Genomic DNA, 22,262 nt, shown 5'->3' with positions numbered 1-22,262 from the left:
CTGACGTGAACTGCCAGGGAATTGCAGCCTCAGATATTGAGTGTATTCAAGACAGAGACGTTTAGATTTCTCGTTACCAAAGGTATCAAAGGATGCGGGGATAGCGTGGGAAAATGGTGTTCAAGTTTAAGATTAGCCACCATCTAATTGGATGCCAGAACAGATTCAAAGGATTGTTGCATTTCCAATTTGATTTGATTTATTATTGTCGCATGTAATAACAAACAGTGAAAAGTATTGTTTCTTGCACAATATACAAAGCATACCATTCATAGACAAGGAAATGAGAGAGTGCAGAATGTAGTGTTACAGTCACAGCGGGGGGTGTAGAGAAAGATCAACTTAGTGCAAGGTAGGTCCATTCAAAAGTCTGACAGCAGCAGGGAAGATGTTCTTAAGTCGTGACCTCAGACTTTTATATCTTTTTCCTGATGGAAAAAGGTGGAAGAGAGAATGTCCGGGGTGCCTGGGATCCTTCATTATCCTTGTTGCTTTGCCGAGGCAGTGGGAAGTGTAGACAGAGTCAATGGATGTGAGGCTGGTTTGTGTGATGGACTGGGTTTCGTTCAGACCCTTTGTAGTTTCTTCAGTTTTGGGCAGAGCAGGAGCCCATACCAAACTGTGATACAACCAGAAAGAATGCTTTCTACGGTGCACCTGTAAAAGTTGGTGAGAATCGTAGCTGACATGCCAAATTTCCTTAATCTTCTGAGAAAGTAGAGGCGTTGGTGGGCTTTCTTAACTGTAGTGTCGGCACTGGGGGGACTAGGACAGGTTGTTGGTGATCTAGGCACCTAAAAACTTGAAGCTCTCGACCCTTTCCACTTTGTCCCCGTTGATGTAGACAGGGGCACGTTCTCCTTTACGCTTGCTGAAGTCGATGACAATCTCCTTCATTTTGCTGACGTTGAGGGAGAGATTATTGTCGCACCGCAAGCTTCGTCGGCCCTGATTCCAGGGCAGGCATGAAGGCAAAGTTCCAGGAAGGAGAACGTAGCAGACTCCGCACAGGCAGTAACCCAAGCTGGGAATTGAATCCACATCCCTGATGCTCTGAGGCAGCAGTGCTAACCACTGTGCCACCGTGCCTACCTTAGCTACTGGAATTAACCTTCAGACGAAATAATGTCATAAAATGTCACAGGTCTGAAATTCTAAGAGGGGGAATGGGTCTACACTGCTGGACTATTTATATTCTAGACTCCATCCATTGTTTTGTCACGGCTGTTTTTTGCGTGAACGGAGCGTGAGACTACTCCTAGCTAAGGCACCCTGACTTCCACTGCTGATGAGCTGCCTCTTTCCACTTGAATTCAGAAGACATTTCCTTCTTAATAAATTCTGTAACAAACAGGCCTTAGGAAGTCACTGGAACGGAATGAAATATAGTGCCTTTGCCCCTGGAAGGAGAGAGAGGGAGAGAGAGAGAGATGGGCAGACAGAAACTGCTGGCTAGATATGACATAAATTATCACAGAGCTCTGAAGCACACTGGATGTCGTTCCTTCTCGCCCTTGTCAGTGGCTCTCATCTCAAATGTTTTGTAAGGCACACGCGCGAGTATATTACCACCGTGCCTTTGCTACACAATTACAATGTTAGACTAACCTCAACTTCAGGGATGGCTGAACAGTGCATTTGCCAAAGTCACAGCCCTTTCTCTTGATTGCTTTGAATTTGAACAGTTTAAAATCCGTGGGCATCTGCGCAAACACATACATTCGTCATGTTCCCGCCACATGAGGGGGGGAGGTGAATGACCTCTGTCCACATTCACTCACCCGAGGTCTGACTGTAACAGGAACTTGGAGAAAATTACCAACAGGGTTTCACTTTTTCTCGCTTTCACTTCAATCAGAACCAAACGCAAATTAAACTTGAATGAACGGAGCAGGTGTTACTTCGTGGAAGTTAGGTTACAAACAATTGTGAAGGTTAAAGTTCCATAATTGTCAAAAAAAAACTCTTGTCAAGTAACGGAAAATGATTATTAGCCAAACAAGGCCCTCACTGAGGCCTTTAGTAATACCATCCTCAAGGCCAATGCTCATGTACTCAAGATCAGCAACTAAATCTAAAAACCTTGCTCCATAAACACCACCTTCTAGGACTAGGACACAGGATAAAAACCAAGAATTGAGTTACCATGGCAATTACCAAATGACAAGACCTGGGGGCATATTTTGCTAATGAAGGATTGGCAGGCGACAGTTTTCTATTGGATAAGAAAGGGCAAAAGGCTATGCTATGATTGGTGGATATGTATGCAAATGAAGGATTTGAAAATGTGCTAGTTTCTCATTTGCTGTAACCATTTATAACTGCTAAACCTTCCGTATAAATCAACAGAACACCCAACAATACTTTGCTTGCCTCACATTCTCACTTGTGCCCAAGTTATCAAAGCTGGGAAATTGAGTAATGTGGATTTAAGTATTATTTGTACACAAAGTCTACGATGCTTCAAATACAAAGGCAAATTTTGTTTCCAATAGCTGATACAACAAAGATATGTCTTACGTCACTCCCTGGAGAAATATGGCACGATGTAACCACACACTTCCACAGCATGCTGTTCTTCATAGGATAGTAAGAAGTCTCACAGCACCAGGTTAAAGTCCAACAGGTTTATTTGGCAACAAACACCACCAGCTTTCAGAGCGCTGCTCCTTCGTCAGGTGAGTGAGGAGCTCTGATCACAAACAGGGCATATAAATAAGAACATAAGAACATAAGAAATAGGAGCAGGAGTTGGCCATTTAGCCCTTCGAGCCTGCCCCGCCATTCAATAAGATCATGGCTGATTTGAAGTGGATCAGTTCCACTTTCCCGCTTTCTCCCCATAACCCTTAATTCCCTTATCTATCAAAAACCTATCTACCCGTGACTTAAATATATTTAGCGAGGTAGCCTCCACCACTTCAACGGGCAGAGAATTCCAGAGATTCACCACCCTTTGAGTGAAGAAGTTCCTCCTCAACTCTGTTCTAAACTGCACCCCCCCTTATCTTGAGGCTGTGCCCTCTAGTCCTGCTGTCCTTTCTAAGCGGGAAGAATCTCTCTACCTCTACCCTATCCATCCCCTTCATTATCTTATATGTCTCTATAAGATCCCCCCTCAAGGCACACAGACCTTTTCCTTTCAAGTAGAAAGGGTCAAGAACTTGCACATCATGACTTCATTGGATAGCACGGGAGTTATTCCAACAACAGCTTTCACTTTTGAGTTTCACAGGTAGGAACAATTTCAGTAATTCACGTTCCTATGAACCCTCTCTCCCTCAGGTCATGGCACTCCTGATGGTGTAGCTTATCAGTGTTCACTTTCAGCTTATCAACATCTTTAAAAATTTTATTCATTTATGGGATGTGGGCGTCACTGTTACAATGATTGAATAGCAGAACAGACGCGATGGACCAAATTGCCTAATTCTGCTGCTATATCTTTTGAACATATGAACTAATGAAGGTCAGAAACTCCAAAGTGTTTTATGAATTCCGCCTGTATCCTGGATTGCAACACGATCTTGATCAATTGGGCCAGTGGGCTGACAAATGGCAGATAGCGTTTAATTTAGATAAATGCAAGGTGATGCATTTTGGTAGATTGAACTAGGGCAGGACTTACTCAGTTAATGTTAGGGCTCTGGGGAGAGTTACAGAACAAAGTGATCTAGGGGTACAGCTTCATAGCTCTTTGAAAGTAGAGTCATAGGTGGACAGAGTGGTGAAAAAGGCATTCAGCATGCTTGGTTTCATTGGTCAGAACACTATATAAAGGAGTTGGGACATCTTGTTGAAGTTGTACAAGACATTGGTAATGCTATAGTTGGAATACTGTGTACAGCTCTGGTCACCCTAGTATAGAAAGGATATTATTAAACTAGAAAGAGTGCAGAAAAGATTTTCTTGGATGCTACCTGAACTTGATGGATTGAATTATAAGGAGAGGCTGGATAGACCGGGACTTTTTTTGTCTGGAGCTTAAGAGGCTGAGGGGTGATCTTATCGAGGTCTATAAAATAATGAGGGGCAAAGACACAGAGGATGGTGAGTGTCTGGAACAAGCTGCCAGAGATGGTAGAAGAGGCAGGTACAAGCCTTTTAAAAAGTGTTTGGACATTTACATGGGTAAGATGGCTATAAAGGGATATGGGCCAAATGCGGGAAATTGGGACTAGCTTAGCGGTTAAGGAAAAAAGGACAAGTTGGGCCAAAGGACCTGTTTCCATGTTGTAACCCTCTATGACTCAATGATTCTGTATGTTTTACAATTTGAATTTGGCTAGGGTGAGCATGAGATGTTTCACTTCAGGTATGATTCAAATGACCCACTAGGGAGCTTTTCTCAAACAAAGATATTTAAGAATACAGTTAACATGTACAGAAAGAAAATTAGTAATAGCCTTTACTGATTACAAAAAAACACACGATATTGTATAACCCTTAATAAATATATGAAATGTTCTAATCAAACAAACTTTACAAAACAAAATCTTTGCCACTGATTTAGCTCAGAAAATACAAATGCCCATGTGATGCTGGAACTTTGTCCTTTGGTTGGATGCTACAGTTCTCATGATGCACACACAAGCTTGAAGTCAAAGCAGTTTCCCAAAACATCAGGGAAAGAAAGAGAAGAGAGGCTCTAGATACTACGTAGCAAAACCACCAACCGCAGAATTTTCGCTCCAGGAAGGCAAGAAGCCTTGTTTCCAGCTAGGCAATAGAATGCCTAGGGAGAGAGTGAGAAAAGAGCTGCTTTTCAGTCTGAGATATTGAAACACCTTCTAAACTAAAACAGCAATCAGCTGCCAAACTGAAAGTGAAACCTTGGGTTCACTGTGAAGAAATAAAACTGTTCAAAACACATGACTTGCCACTCGGGCTTCCCCCTCACAATGCAGTCATTAAACAAATCACAGAAAGTAGCTGAAGCCCTGAATAAAAGTAAACAAAACCCCATTTAAGCCATTGATGCAGCAATAAAAGGACTTCTAGCAGACAGCCCAGCAACAATGAAACTAAAGGCCTGCTTACAAACTGCAGAGAACATGATGTAAAAAATACATTTCTTAAAGGCACACTAACATCACAATCGCTGACTAAGCCAGCATTTATTGCCCATTCTTAATTGCCCTTGAGAAGGTGAGCAGCCTTCTTGAAACAACGATTTGGTTAGGTTGGTTAACTTCTTTAATCCCAAGGATTTTATACATATTTAAACAACAAGAGGCCACCAGGGAGAGGGTTGGCCCACTCAAGGACAAGGGAGGAAATCTGTGTGTGGAGCCAGAGGAAATGGGCAAGGTATTAAATGAATAGTTTGCGAGAGTTTTCACCAAAGAGAAGGGCTTGTTAGATGATGAGTCTGGGAAAGGATGTGTAGATAGTTTGAGACATGTTGAGGTATTTGGGTTCTTGAGAAACATTAAGGTAGACAAGTCCCTCGGGCCTGATGGGATATATCCCAGAATACTGAGAGAGACAAGGGAGGAAATTGCTGGGGCCTTGAGAGAAATCTTTGTATCCTCACTGGCTACAGGGGAGGTCCCAGAGGATTGGAGAATAGCCAATGTTGTTCCTTTGTTTAAGAAGGATAGCAAGAATAACCCAGGTAATTACAGGCCAGTGAGTCTTACGTCAGTGGTAGGGAAATTATTGGAGAACATCCTTCGAGACAGGATTTATTCCTATTTAGAAATAAGTGGACGCTTTAGTGAGAGGCAACATGGTTTTGTGAAGGGGAGGTCTTGTCTCACTAACTTGATTGAGTCTTTCGAGGAAGCGACGAAGATGATTGATGAGGGTAGGGCAGTAGATGTTGTCTACATGGATATCAGTAAGGCCTTTGACATGGTCCCTCATGGCAGACTGGTGCAGAAGGTGAAGTCGCATAGGATCAGAGGTAAGCTGGCAAGGTGGATACAAAACTGGCTCAGTCAAAGAAGACAGAGGGTAGCAGTGGAAGGGTATGTTTCTGAAAGAAGCGCTGTGACAAGTAGTGATCCTCAGGGATCAGTGCTGGGGTCTTTGCTGTTTGTAATATATATAAATGTTTTGGAGGAAAATGTAACCGGTTTGATTAGTAAGTTTGCAAACGACACAAAGGTTGGTAGATTTGCAGATAGCAATGAGGACCATCAGAGAATACAGCAGGGTTTAGATCAGTTGGAGAATTGGGTGGAGAGATGGCAGATAGAATTTAATCTGGACACGTGTGAGGTAATGCATTTTGGAAAGTCTAATACGGATAGGAAATATACAGTAAATGGCAGAACCCGTCAGAGTATTAATAGGCAGAGGGATCTGGGTGTACAGGTACACAGGTCACTGAAAGTGGCAATGCAGGTGGAGAAGGTAGTCAAGAAGGCATACAGCATGCTTGCCTTCATCAGCTGGGACATTGAGTTTAAAAATTGGCAATTCATGTTGCAGCTTTCTAGAACCTTAGTTGGGCCACACTTGGAATACAGTGTTCAATTCTGGTCGCCACACAACCAGAAGGATTTGGAGAGGGCACAGAAAAGATTTACCAGGATGTTGCCTGGTATGGAGGGCATTAGCTATGAGGAGAGGTTGGAGAAACTTGGTTTGTTCTCACTGAAGCGATGGAGGTTGATGGGAGACCTGATAGAAGTCTACAAGATTATGACAGACATGGACAGAGTGAATTGTCAGAAGCTTTTTCCCAGGGTGGAAGAGTCAATTACTAGGGGGCACAGGTTTAAGGTGTGAGGGGCAAGGTTTAAAGATGATATACAAGGCAAATTTTTTTACACAGAGACTAGTAGGTCTCTAGAACGCGTTGCCAGGGGAGGTAGTGGAAGCGGATACGGTTGCGACTTTTAAGGGGCATCTTGACAAGTACATGAATAGGATGGGAATAGAGGGGTATAGTCCCCGGAAGGGTAAGGTGTTTTAGTTAAGTCGGGCAGCATGGTCGGTGCAGGCTTGGAGGGTCCAGGGACAGTTCCTGTGCTGTAAATTTCTTTGTTTTTTGTTCTTTTTTCTGGGCAGCCTGATCCCCTCACGGCTCAGAACAACTTACTGAATTAAGATGTAAAAAGACAAGATTTAAGAACAGTCAGAACGACACACCTGCATCTCACAAAATGACCACCAAAACTTGAATCCTGAAAATGTAAAGACGCTAATCTCACAATTGGTACATTAGTTTACACTGCTCGATCGTGTCTATTTTGTATTTTCACATTTTACTCGGGATGTTCTTATGTTCTTATGTTCTTATGAGTTGGTGGGATGGGGGGGGTAGAAAAATGATTGATTGTAAAATTTACCTCAATTCAGTCCTGTGCCAGAACGGAAGTTGAGTTTTGGTTGACTAGATCTTTGAGCGATTTCATCATTGTTCGATGTGCAGGTTTTGACAAAAATGAAAGCAAAACGCTTCCAATCACCGGCTATGCTCCAAAGGCTATTGTCAAAAACTTTCCGCCAATTGCACCCGTCTGTCAGTCAGCTCACTGTTCAGCAGTGAAGATTTGAATCAGTGTGCATTCAGCGCAGGAGTGATGTGACAGACAGAATTGGCTGCAGCCCCCTTCCACCCCCACCCCCACCCAAATAGAATGGATTCTAAGTTTTGATGGGCTGGATTATTTCTTCCTCGTTATGTTTTTTTTTTAACCAGGGCATGAATTAGGATTCCACGGGTTCGGTTCACTCCGAGCGCACGCTTAAGAGTTTCATAAACACCATCAAAAACTGAGCGTCCCTTTACTCTGTCATAGAGTCACAGATGTACAGCACAGAAACAGGCCCTTCGGCCCAACTCGTCCATGCTGTGGCCAAGCGGGCCACCTAAGATGGGATAATTGGACAAGGACTGAAACGGGCCGGCTGCAGCCTCAAAAGAAATTGGACGGAGATAAACAGGCTGCAGTTGCAGGAGCTGGAGTACACAGGGTATAGGCCATCTCCAGGATAATGGACACTCCCTGGTCAAACTGGGTTGTTTACCAGACAAGGGGCATCCTATAAGAACATAAGAACATAAGAAATAGGAGCAGGAGTAGGCCATCTAGCTCTTCGAGCCTGCCCCGCCATTCAATAAGACCATGGCTGATCTGAAGTGGATCAGTTCCACTTTCCCGCTTTCTCCCCATAACCCTTAATTCCCTTGCCTATCAAAAACCTATCTACCCGTGTCTTAAATATATTTAGCGAGGCAGCCTCCACCACTTCGACGTGCAGAGAATTCCAGAGATTCACCACCCTTTGAGTGAAGAAGTTCCTCCTCAACTCCGTTCTAAACTGCGCCCCCCCCCCTTTATCTTGAGGCTGTGCCCTCTAGTCCTGCTGTCCTTTCTGAGCGGGAAGAATTTCTCTACCTCTACCCTATCCATCCCCTTCATTATCTTATACGTCTCTATAAGATCCCCCCTCAGCCTTCTAAACTCCAACGAGTACAGACCCAGTCTATTTAGTCTCTCTTCATAGTCCAACCCCCTCATCTCTGGTATCAGCCTAGTGAACCTCCTCTGCACTCCCTCCAAGGCCAAAATATCCTTGTGCAAGTGCGGCGACCAAAACTGCACACAGTACTCCAGCTGCGGCCTCACCAGTGCCCTGTACAGTTGCAGCAAGATCTCCCTGCTTTTATATTCTATCCCCCTCGCTATAAAGGCCAACATTCCATTCGCCTTCTTGATCACCTGCTGCACCTGCAGACTGGGTTTTTGTGACTTATGCACAAGGACCCCCAGGTCCCTCTGCACCGTAGCATGCTGCAGCTTTTCGCCCTTTAAATAATAGTCCCTCTTATTATTATTCCTGCCGAAGTGGATAACCTCACACTTGCTAACATTGTACTCCATCTGCCAGGTCCTCACCCACTCACTCAGCCTATCTAGATCCCTCTGCAGACTTCCCACACCCTCCGCACAATTTGCTTTTCCAATCATCTTTGTGTCATCAGCAAATTTCGACACCCTACACTCGGTTCCCTCCTCCAGATCATCTATATAAATGGTAAATAGCTGAGACCCCAGCACCGATCCCTGGGGCACTCCACTAGTCACCATCCGCCAATCCGAATAGCACCCATTGATACCAATCCCTTATACGTGAGGGAGGTATGTGACCTACATGCCTCCAGCTCCTAAAGGCATGGCCATAAGGTACACACGATGTGGAGATGCCGGCGTTGGACTGGAGTAAACACAGTAAGAGGTCTCACAACACCAGGTTAAAGTCCAACCAGTTTATTTGATAGCAAACCCACTAGCTTTCAGAAATGCTGTTCCTTCATCAGGTGTTCTCTAGTCAGAACTTTCCACACACCTGATGAAGTTACAATGTTTCCAAAAGCTTGTGGGTTTATTATCAAATAAACTGGTTGGACTTAAACCTGGTGTTGTGAGACTTCTTACTGCATTAGGTACACCCCCAGAGGTCAGTGTGGCAGCACCTAATTGGACCCGATCAATCAGGGTAATCAAGTCCTGATCGATTGATTGGCCAAAAGGGTGAAAAAAACCAACGATGTATAAAGGGTGCTGCACAACAGATGAAGCTTTCTCTCTCTCGGTCTCTCTCCCTCTCTTCCCCAATGAACGACAACAACAGTGACCATCACCAGCAACGACCAGCACGAGGCGAGCCACCCCACCCAAGAAGGAAGGAAGACCAGAGCCAGAGTGATAGACCAGACAAAGTAGCAGACTACACGGAGGATTACAGAGACCAGCACACAGATAAAGGCCAACATCTGGGTTCTTGCCAAAAACGCAAAGTTAAGTCAAAGTCTAGTATTGGACTTGAACTTGTGAATCTGGTTCACTGAGGCCCTTTAGGAAAGGAAATCTGTCATCCTTACCTGGTCAAGTCTACATGTGACTCCAGAGCCACAGCAATGTGGTTGACTCTCAACTGCCCTCAGGCGGCTAGGAATGGGCAGTAAATACCAGCCAGCAATGCCCATGTCGCACACATGAATAGCAAAAAAAAAGTTCCAGCCCATCTAGCCTCTCTTTACAGAACCATAGAAAATTACAGCTCAGAAACAGGCCTTTTGGCCCTTCTTGTCTGTGCCGAACCATGTTTTGCCTAGTCCCACTGACCTGCACTTTGGCCATATCCCTCCACACCCCTCTCATCCATGAACCCATCCAAGCTTTTCTTAAATGTTACAAGTGACCCCACATTTACTACTTTATCCGGCAGCTCATTCCACACTCCCACCACTCTCTGCGTGAAGAATCCCCCCTAATATTCCCTTTAAACTTTTCTCCTTTCACCCTTAACCCATGCCCTCTGATTTTTTTCTCCTCTAGCCTGAGTGGAAAAAGCCTGCTTGCATTCACTCTATCTATACTCATCAAAATCTTATACACCTCTATCAAATCTCCCCTCATTCTTCTGCGCTCCAGGGAATGAAGTCCTAACTTAGAACAAAGAACAACACAGCACGGGAAACAGGCCCTTTGGCCCAACGAGCCCACGCCACCATTTTAACACTGTGAGTGCCCTCCTCTACCCATGAACTTTGTCTACGCCTATTGGGGAAGATTGAGGGAAGACTAATTTAGGGACAATTTATTGACACCCATCAGCCTAAGAGCACGTTTTTGGGGTGTGGGAGGAAACCGGAGCACCCGGAGAAAACCCACGCAAGCACGGGGAGAATGTGCAAACTCCCACAGACACTGGCCCAAATCCATGTGTCTGCCCAGCAAACAGTGATAGTCACTGAGCTGTCGTGTTGCCTGTCAGCTGGTCCAGTTTAAGCGTACACTAACGACGTGAAGCACTAGGCTACTCTCGAAGCAACATCCAAGAGCAGCCCTCGCACGACCCACTGCGTGTATGCCCCTTGTTGGACAACAAGGCGAAACTTATTCAATTTCTCTGTAACTCAGCTTCCCAAGTCCCGGCAACATCCTTGTGAACCTTCTCTGCACTCTTTCAACCTTATTTACATCCTTCCTGTAACTAGGTGACCAAAACTGTACACAATACTCTAAATTCGGCCTCACCAATACCTTATACAACCTTTATAATTCAAACTTCTCCCTCCCGGTAACATCTTTTCACCTTTGAAATCGGGACCAACAGGCGGGCATGAATTTCCTTGAACATGAACAGCAGCCACGTTGCTTAGCAACAGTAGCCATCATTCTCTACAGCATGTTGGGACACTTTAAGAAAGACGCTATGTAAATGCAAGCTCTGCTTGCCACACTCGCCTACCCATTATGGCATGTGGGCTTTAACATCCAAGGTCAATGCAAACTGTTTTCTTTAGTGCTGGGTATTTGCCCAGATATATAGAGTGCCGGATAAATGCGATGCTTCAACATTTGCTCGTGACTTCTCGTACTCTTAAAAGTGTTATGTATTCTATCCAACAGTGAAGTGTCACAGTGATGGAGTGCAAGAAAAATGGTCACTTAGTCTCTTGAGATTCAAGTGAATTTTTCCATCAATCATCCACTGGCATTTTTGAAAAAATATAGGAAATAAAGTAAATGCCAATCAAAGTCCAGAGACTTGATGCTTTTTTTTATATTAATTAGTGAGGTTTTTTTTTCAGTTTTGGGTAGAATTTTAATCCGGGCCTATTTTAGGATCCAACCTCTGGTCTGAGTGAGCTGCCCCACTAAGAGAGAGAGGGCTCAAGGCTGATTCTCAGTTAGGTCCCCACATCACATCCATACCTTCAGGGTTAACTGTGGGCGCCTGTCGGCTTCTCCGAGCGGCTGGCCTCAGGAGATTCAACTCCTGTCTGCCTGAGGGAAGTCAGGTCGAAAATACAACATCGGGAGCTGAACCAACAGTAAAGTCAGGCCACCAAACAAACACTGCGACGCTCTCTCCGTAACGTGCCCTTGAGCTTGTTTAAAATGGCCACCCTCGTGTGACCCACAGATACACGGGGCCACGTTTCCAACAAGGAGGCTGTTATCAGAAGCTAAAATTTTCCCCACACTGTGATTCCATCTCCTTTCTGGAAGAGTCAAAGCACCCTATGCCGTAAGATCCCTACAACGCAGAACATCTGACCCATCGAATCTGCACCAACTACAACCTCATCCTGGCCCTATCCCCATAACCCCATATATTTACCATGCTAATCACTGCCCATCCAGGTCCCCCCCCCCGTGGCATTACCCAGTGGGCACTGCTTCCATGTCAGGCTGTTCGGGTGTCCTGAGGGCGAATCTCGCTTGGCCAACGCACCTAACCCGCACATCTTTGGAGGAATCAGGAGCACCCGGAGGAAACCCACACAGACATGGGGAGAATGTGCAGACTCCACACAGGCAGTGACACGAGGCTGAAATTCAACCCGGGTCCCTGGCTCAGTGCCAACCATTATGTCATCGTGCCACCCCAAAGTTGGTGAGGAGGGCTGGAGATGGTCCCACCTCACCCCGGGAAAACGCCCACCACAAGACGGCAATGAAAGTGGGTAGCTGATGAGGTCAAAAGAATAGAAGGCCTGGCTCTTGTTTCCCAGGACATCTCGGAAATAGGGAGAGGTGAGTGGTATTATCGCCAGGCTATTAATCAGCTAATGTTCTGGGAACCTGGGTTTGAATCCCACCATGGCAGATGGTGGAATTTGAATTCAATAAAAAATATCTGGAATTAAGAATCTACTGATGGCCATGAATCATTGTCAAAAGCTGGAAAAACCCATCTGGTTCACTAATGTCCTTTAGGGAAGGAAATCTTCCATCTTTACCTGGTCTGGCCTACATGTGACTCCAGAGCCACAGCAATGTGGTTGATTCTCAACCACCCTCTGGCGACTAGGGACGGGCAATAAATGCTGGCCAGCCAGCGACCCCCGTGTCCCACAAATGAATAAAAAAAATTGTGGCTGTTATGTTCTCTATCACTCACTCTCACCCAGCTCCATATAGTCTCAAAGTCCTCTCATATCCCTATGCCCCCATGAAACACTAGGTAGCACTGCCGTCTCACAGAGCCAGGGACCTAAGTTCAATTCCCAGCTTAGGTCACTGTCTGTGTAGAATCTGCACATTCTCCCCATGTCTGCATGTGTTTACTCCAGGTGCTTCAGTTTCCTCCCACAGTCCAAAAGACGTGCTGGTTAGATGCATTGGTCATGCCACATTCTCCCTCAGTGTACACGAACAGGTGCCAGAGTGTGGCGACTAGGGGATTTTCACAGTTATTTAGTTGCAGTGTTAGTGTAAGCCTACTTGTGCCACTAATAGATAAGCTAAGCTAAACTAAGCTGCCTCATATCACCCTTGTCCCCCATGCAAATTCTGTATGCACTGTTCTAGTGCCTACAATGTGCAAAACCAGTAAGCCGTAGACACGTCTGTCAAGCCTCTGAAATACTACTGAAATTGACAATATATATTAACAGAAGCAGCTTGAACAAGGGGCAAGACATCTGTTTTCACAGATGGCTTCATTAGGTATGCTGAACTAAGCTGCAAAAATGGAGAATGGTCTCGGCCCTGGGGGTAATGTTGACACCTCTTACAAGAGAGTGCCAATTTTGGTCGATTGACTTCATTATCATCTTTAAATAATCTGATCTTTGAGCTTTTTCAATGCCTGTGTGTTTATTTACACATTATTAAGAAGTGTGAAGCAGATCTTTTTTTGCCATTAACATCATGATCGGTTGTTATTTATTTCCAGCTTCTTGAGGAACCAAGGGGAGCGATGGATTTTAACCGCTTGTTATGGTAATGGAAATGGGACTCCTGGCATTGTGAAGGTATGCCATTTTCAAAAGCCTTCTGATTCAGCCTAACTCTATGGGAAATCTGGGCCAAAGGCCTGAAAGTTGTTCACTTTACAAAAATAACTGACAGTTGACGAGTTGCCTCCCGTACTGCTGTCTAGTTAAAGGGTAGGATTCCTGAGGTAGGCCAAACAGAGGGATGGCTGACAGTTGTGGTTCCAGTGGGGGGGAGATGGGAGGGTCACCAGCGGATCAGCTGCTGGAATTGGCCCTCGGGGAGGGGATCTCAATCTGTCACCAAATGGGCAATTACCTACGCAGAGATAAAGGGTTTCAAGGATAACATGGAAGAATGGGATTGATCGGGATGTTGCACAGAGGGCTGGCATGGAATCAGTGGACTAAATGATTTCCTTCTCTCTGGAGCTGGACTATAAGCTGAGGATGAATGTTCTGCTCCGCAGTGTAAATGTTGGGAATGATTATGTCACCGTTTGGCCTCTTCAGTCAACTTGACTTTTTGGTCAGCTGATCTTTAATTATTATGAGGGTGGCTTCTGCCTCTCTTCAAGTGGAGAAGTGTTGATAGTTAATAGAGTGCAGGGAGTACCAACAGTGCCTCTAGGGAGAGTGGCCACAACTGGTACTGCAGCTAGGCCAAGATGGAGGTGATCAGTGGCGGACCTGGAGCTTTGTCGACAGACCACGTCAACAAGGCGGGGGTGGGGAGGGGGGTGGGGGTGGTGGAGGGAGGGCTGCTGTAGTGACAGAGCAATAGTGGGGGGGAAAAGAGTTAGGAGGCCCCTCATTGGCACAGGGGGCTGAGACATCACTCTCTTCACTGGCCAACAGGCCAACAAACTTAAAGGAAATAAAGGCCAGTCTGCACATTGAGTGCAAGCCTGATAACTCTGGCTGGCCATGCGATCGGGCCCTTAAATGGGCATTAGTTACCCACTTAAGGGCTTCAGTTGAGCAGGTGAATGCCCCTCCCCGATCGATGGTTAGAATCAGAGTGTGGGGACAGGGATGTACAGGCCATCATCAGGCAGATTGCTGGTGGCATGACAAGTTGCCATATGAGTGCGTTTGCCTAACTTTGCCCGCACCCGCATCCCCATCCCCTACAACCCCCTCCACACTCCCCCCAATACCATCACGCCCACCAACCCAATCCATTTTGCCATCCATCAAATCTAATCCTGGGCGTGGCTTTGCTCAAGGGAGGCCAGGAATTTTCCCACTCGAGATCAATGGACATCTCCATCGTCCCCACCCCTCACCCGCTTCAGTTCCGGGCGGGGGGTGGTGAAGCACTAGAATGCAAATATTGAGCACTGGATGGAGAAATAATCAAAAATACTACAGAAACATCCATTGAGAAAATAACTAGATTGTACTAGATAGGTTTCTGACGGACAAGGGATTACGGGTTATGGGGAGAAAGCGGATAAGTAGAACTGATCCACTTCAGATCAGCCATGATCTTATTGAATGGCGGGGCAGGCTTGAAGAATAAACAAGAACAAAGAACAACACAGCACAGGAAACAGGCCCTTCGGCCCTACAAGCCCGTGCCGCCATTTTAACACTCAGTGAGTGCCTCATTCCAATCCTTCTTCTACCTACGATATTTGTCTACGCCTCTTGGACTCCACAATAAAGGGGTGCAAATTTAGAGAATTATATGTGCACCAGATTAAGGGAGGTCTAATTTAGGGACAATTTGTTACACCAATCAGCCTAAGAGCGCGTTTTTGGGATGTGGGAGGAAACCGGAGCACCCAGAGAAAACCCACGCAAGCACGGGGAGAATGTGCAAACTCCCACAGACACCAAGGACTCCCACAGGGCTAGATGGCTACTCCTGCTCCTGTCTCTTATGTTCTTACTGCTTTTTAAAAAGAAAATGTCAGTGGAACTTGCCGTAAACCTCTGGGAGCTCAGCAGCTCATTACTTTGTGAGGAGGAATTCAGTGAAGGCCCCAGTCTCTGTGCGGAGAGACACATCAATCACAACATTTCTGAAGGTCTGTTCATACTTTTTAAAGGGCTGGTGGAAACTCCTGACAGGGGAAATCGCTCATCTGCTGGCTGATAATGGAGCAGCGTAGCCACCAGGCTTACTGCAGGAAGCAAACCTCGTCACGCGAGTTGGGAGACGGGAGTTGGTAGCAATGCCACTGGACCAGAGGTCCAGATTAACGCCCCATGGACATGAGTCCAAATCTCACCACAGGCAGCTCAACAGGATTAAATCTGAAATGGAAAACTAGTCTCCGTGACTATGAAACTTCAATGACTGCTGTAAAAAAAATCATTACTGTTCTTTAAGGGAGGAAATCTGTCGGCCTTACCCTGGTCTGGCCTACATGTGACTCCAGGTCCACAGCGAAGTAGTTGACTCTTAGCTGTCATACGACCATAAGATACAAGAGCAGAATTAGGCCATTCGGTCCATCGAGTCTGCTCCACCATTCGATCATGGCTGATATGATTCTCATCCCCATTCTCCTGCCTTCTCCCCGTAATCCCTGATCCCCTTATTGATCAAGAACCTATCTATCTCTGTATTAATGACACTCAATGACCTGGCCTCCATAGCTCTCTGCAGCAATGTGTTCCAGAGATTCAGCACCCTCTGGCTGAAGAAACTTCTCCCCTTCTCAGTTTTAAAGGAGCATCCCTTCACTCTGAGGTTGTCCCCTCAAGTTCTGGTCTCTCCCACTAGAGGAAGCATTCTCTTCACATCTGTTCTATCCAGGCCTCTCAGTATTCTGTAAGTTTCAATTAGATCTCCACCTTATCCTTCTAAACTTCAAGTATAGACACAGACTCTTCAACTGCTCCTCTGAAATGGTCTAGCAACTCAGAGTCATTGAGTCATAGAGGTTTACAGCATGGAAACAGACTCTTTGGTCCAACTTGCCCAAGCCACCATTTTTGTTATAATCGCGAAGCTAGTCCCAATTGCCCGCATTTGGCTCATATCCTTGATACCCACCTTACTCATGTAATGGTCTTAATGCTTTTTAAAAGACAAAATTGTACCCACCTCTACTACTACCTCCGGCTGCTTGTTGCAGACGTTCACCACCCTCTGTGTCCCTTTTGTATCGTTCACCTGTCACCTTAACCCTATGGCCTCTAGTTTTAGACTCCTCTACCTTTGGGAAAAGACGTTGGCTGTCGAGTTGATCTATGCTCATCATTATTTTATAAACTCATCCACTTCAAGGGCAATTAAGGATGGGAAACAAATGAGGGCCTTGCCAGTGACACCTCGGGAGGAGAAGTTAGCCATTTGGCTCCTTGAGCCTGCTCCGTCATTCAATAAGACCATGGCTGATCCAACTGTGGCCTCAGCTCTGCTATCAAGCTGCCTCCCAATGACCTTTGACCCTTGTGCTAGTCAAGAACCTGTCTACCTCTGCCTTAAAAATATTCCCTCCACTTTATTTTTCCACTTCTAACATCTCACATTTGATCTTGTTCCTCCTCCACCCCACCAGGGCCCACTTCCGCACTCCTACACTCTGCACCTTTGTTCAGCCATTTAGACATTCCGATCTCTTAATGGACGCTGTTAGCATCATTCTTGGCCTTTATCATCCCTAATTGCATTTGCTCTGTCTTTTTGTTGATGCCAATCCTATCAGTTACAGCCCTTCCCCACCCGCCTCATCAGCACTAGTATAAAACTTGTCTGATTTTACATGTCGTCACCTCTGACAAAGGGTCATCCAGACTCGAAACGCTGGCTCCATTCTCTTTCCATGGACGCTTCCAGACCTACTAAGGTTTTCCAGCATTTTCTGTTTTTGTTTCAGATTCCAGCATCTGGAGTATTTTGCTTTTATCTCAGAGCTTAATATAGTGTTGTTCAAGTCCACCTTCCTAAATAGTGCAAATAGTCCATAAATGATACATGTTTGCAACAGCATGACTTCCAGTTCTCTTTTTTAAAAAATTATTTCATGGGATATATATACAGCCCTGGCTGAGCCAGCAATAACCCTCACCAATTTTTACAGATGCATAATAGAAAGCATTCTTTCTGGTTGTAACACAGCTTGGTATGGCTCCTGCTCTGCCCTAGAATGCAAGAACCTACACAGCATCGTAATTGTAGCCCAATCCATCAGTCAAATCAGCCTCCCATCCATTAACTCAGTCTACCCTTCTGCTGCCTTGGAAAAGCAGCCAGCATAATTAAGGACCCCACGCACCCCAGACATTCTCTCTTCCACATCCTTCCATCGGGAAACAGATACGAAAGTCTGAGGTCACGTATCAACCGACTCAAGGACAGCTTCTTCCCTGCTGCCATCAGACGTCTGAATGGACCTACCTTGCATTCAGTTGATCTTTCTCAACACCCTAGCTATGACTGTAACATTACATTCTGCACTCTCTCATTTCCTTCTCTATGAACGGTATGCTTTGTCTGTATAGTGCGCAAGAAACAATACTTTTCACTGTAAACTAGTACATCCGACAATAATAAATCAACTCAAATAAAATCAAAATCAGTTTTATTGTTCACCTTGAATTCCCCTTGAGGTGGTGAGCTGTCCCCTCAAACTGCTGGAGTGTATGTGGTGTAGGTACACCCACAGTGCTGTTAGGAGTAAATGAACATGCAAATAAGGAGACGGAGTAGGCCGCTCAGCCCCTTGAGCCTGCTCCACCATTTAATAAGATCATGGCCGATTTAATAGCAATCTCAAATCTGCTAACCTTTCACCCTCTTACCAAGAACCTATCCGCATCTGCCTTAAAAATATTCAAACACTCTGCTACCGCTGTCTTTTGAGAAAGAAAGCTACCATCCTCTGAGAGAACCAAATTCTCCTCATCTCCATTTTAATTGGGTCCCTGCTTAGTTTTAAACAGTGACCCCTGGATTTCGATTCTCCCGCAGGAGGAAACATCGGTTGGAATTTTCCCATTCCGCCCACCACTGGAATTTTAGCAGGTGGGTTGCGGATAATGTGAAACCCCGTTGACGGTAAGGTGGGATTTTCCAGCTTTTAGACCAGCGCGGCCGGAGAATTCCACGCTCTCCACATCCACTCGGTAAAGATCCCTCAGGATCGAGCAAGTTTCAATCAAGTTGCTTCTTACTCTTCTAAACTCCAGTGGATACAAGCCTAACCTGTCCACCCTTTCTTCACAAGGGTGTTCCAGGTATTAGTCTGGTCACTCTCCTCTGAAATGCGTCCAGTGCATTTACATCCTTCGTTAAATAAGTTCACAGCACTCCAGATGTGCAGTACATGGTGCTCCAGATGTGGTCTCACTTGTGCTCTGTATAGCTGAAGTTACCTTTAGAACATAGAACATAGAACATTACAGCGCAGAACAGGCCCTTCGGCCCACGATGTTGCGCCAACCAGTTAAAAAGCAATGACCCTCTAACCTAAACCAAACCCTTTCCAGCCATAAACCTATCCACGGATCTCTTAAACGCCCCCAAACTAGGTGCATTTACAACTGCAGCAGGCAGGGCATTCCAATCCCTCACCACCCTCTGGGTAAAGAACCTACCCCTGACATCCGTCCTATAACTACCACCCCTTAATTTAAAGCTATGCCCCCTCGTGCTAGCTTTCTCCATCCGAGGAAAAAGACTATCACTGTCCACCCTATCTAAACCTCTAATCATCTTATATTCAATTTGCCTGACAGTAAATGATAACATTCTATTTCCTTTCCTAACTTACTAGTTTTTTACGATTCCTGCACCAAGACAGAAGGATCCTTCTGCGCCTCAGAAATAACACGCGTTTCTTTTACTCTCTGTGCCAGAATGGACAATTACACATTTTCCCACATTATACTCCACTGGCCAGATCTTTATCTTCTTCACAACTTACTTTCCTACCCATCAGCAAATCTGGCAACCATCCCATCCATTCCTTCATCCAAATCATTGATATAAATTATAAACAATTGAGGTCCCCTTGCTGATCCCTACGGCTACAAGAGCAGATCTGAGGCTAGGAATACTGCAGCGAGTAACTCACCTCCTGACTCCCCAAAGCCTGTCAACCATCTACAGACTACAAGTCAGGAGTGTGATGGAATACCCCCCACTTGCCTGGATGGGTGTCGCTCCAACCCTCAAGAAGCTTGACACCATCAAGCACAAAGCAGCCCACTTGACTGGCACCACATCTACAAGCATCCATTCCCTCCACCACCGATGCTCAGTAGCAGTAGTGTGTACAATCTACCAGATACACTGCAGCAACTCACCAAAGATCCTTAGACAACACCTTCCAAACCCACGACCACTTCCATCTAGAAGGACAAGGACAGCAGATAAATGGGAACACCACCACCTGCAAGTTCCCCTCCAAGCCACTCACCATCCTGACTTGGAAATATGTCGCCGTTCCTTCGCAGTCACTGGGTCAAAATCTTGGAATTCCCTCTTAATGGCATTGTGGGCCAACCCGCAGCACATGGATTGCAATGATTCAAGAAGACAGCTCACCACCGCCTTCTCAAGGGCAACCAGGGATGGACAATAAATGTTGGCCGGCCATGTCCCATGAATGAATACAAAAAAAAATTCATTACTTCTTGCCAACCTGAAAAATGCCAATTTATGCCTACTTGTTGCTTCCTGTTAACCAGCCAATTTTCTATCCATGCCAATATGTTACCCTGTTATGCCATGAACTGTTTATTTTCTGCAATAGGGGGGAAATTCTATGATTTTGACCCTGTCTACGCTTCTCGCTGCCTTGGCAAAGTATCCAGCATACCTAAGGTACCACACACACCCCGGACATTCTCCCTTCCACCTTCTTCCATTGGGAAAAAGATACAAAAGTCTGTGGTCACATACTAATGAAGACTTTTGAATGGACCTACCTCGCATTACATTGTTCTTTATCCACACCCTAGCTATGACTGTAACTACATTCTGAACTCTCCCTCACTCTCGGTGTCTGTAGAGTGCGCAAGAAACAATAGTTTTCATTGTATCCTAAAACGTGTGACAAAAATAAATCAAAGTAAATCAAATCAGTAACAGTGAAGGAAGGACGATATATTTCCAAGTCAGGATGGTGAATGGCTTGGAGGGGGATTTGCAGGTCGTGGTGTTACCATGTGTCTGCTGTTTTGTCCTGGTTCCTTAGCCTCAAAGAGGTGATTGCCTCTTTCAGACTGGTCTTATTGGGTAAGAGTCACGTGGCCTTAACAACCAATCAACACCTCGTATGGGGAATCTCTCTAAGGAAAGACTTTCCCTCGTTTGAGAGGGTGTACCATGGATAAGCTCAAAGCAAGCAGCTAATGAGAACAAACTTGCAAATAAAATTTGCATGTTCAGATTAAGAAGCCTCCAAGAATACATATTCATCCACAGGTTGGAGCAGTAGGTGGCACAATGGTTAGCACTGCTGCCTCACAGTGGCAGGGACCAGGTTCGATTCCTGGCTTGGGTCACTGCCTGTGCGAAGTCTGCACATTCTCCCCGTGTCTGTGTGGGTTTCCTCTGGGCGCTCTGGTTTCCTCCCACAGTCCGAAAGACATGCTGGTTAGGTGCATTGACCATGCTAAATTCTCCCTCAGTGTACCCGAACAGGCGCCAAAGTGTGGTTATGAGGGGAATTTCACAATAACTTCATTGTGGTGTTAATGTATGCTTACTTGTGACATAAATAAATAAACTTTAAACAATAAAACCAATACAGAAAATGCTGGAAAATCTCAGCGGGTCTGACAGCATCTGTGCGGAGAGAATAGAGCCAACATTTCGAGCCTCGATGGCTCTTCGTCAGAGCTGAGTAAGGGTCACGTGATCTGGCCAAGGGTCATCTAGACTCGAAACGTTAGCTCTATCCTCTCTCCACAGATGCTGCCAGACCTGCTGAGATTTTCCAGCATTTTCTGCTGGTGTTTCAGATTCCAGCACCCACAGTCATTTGTTTTTGTTACGGTGGCAGGGGCTGATCTCTCTAACAGGTTCATACCAGTTTTTGACAGAATTAAGAGCTTTCACTCCCCCACATCGCCCCCCCCCCCCCCCCACCCTCTCCCGTCCCTCTCCAAAGCCCGGTTCCCACCCCTGCCCAGCCCCTTCGAACAAGCTCACTTTGTTCCCCTTGCGCGAGGGATATTTACGTCCTTAAAACCGAGATTGCAATTAAAGCTGGCGAGGCGGCTCTCTGACAGGATAAAGTGTAGCTTTATGTTCCCTTTTGAAGGCTAGGCGTTTGGTGTCTGATTACTCACCAATGTGTGCTGATTATAATGGCTGGATTTGTGTTCTGTTTTGATTATGAGTATGATTAGGGTAGGTTTGATTCCTGAGGAGCCAGGCCCAGAAACATCTCACATTCCCTTCTACCTCTCTGCCCTAGCCGCCCCACGCCACCCCACCCCCCCTCCGCACCCCAGCCCCCCACACCCCCACCCCATCGCACGGCGGAATATTATCCTTCCAGTTCTGTCTTCCTCGCAGGGTAAGTCTACATCTTAACATCGGAGGCTTTGAGGAATTTATTAAGCAAAAGCATCTTCTTTTTCAACTGTACAGTAAGAGGTC

The sequence above is a fragment of the Carcharhinus amblyrhynchos genome, chromosome 8, assembly GCF_965287045.1.
Source record: "Carcharhinus amblyrhynchos chromosome 8, sCarAmb.v2.hapA, whole genome shotgun sequence".
In the NCBI taxonomy this organism is placed as follows: Eukaryota; Metazoa; Chordata; class Chondrichthyes; order Carcharhiniformes; family Carcharhinidae; genus Carcharhinus; species Carcharhinus amblyrhynchos.
This window is presented reverse-complemented; position numbering follows the sequence as displayed.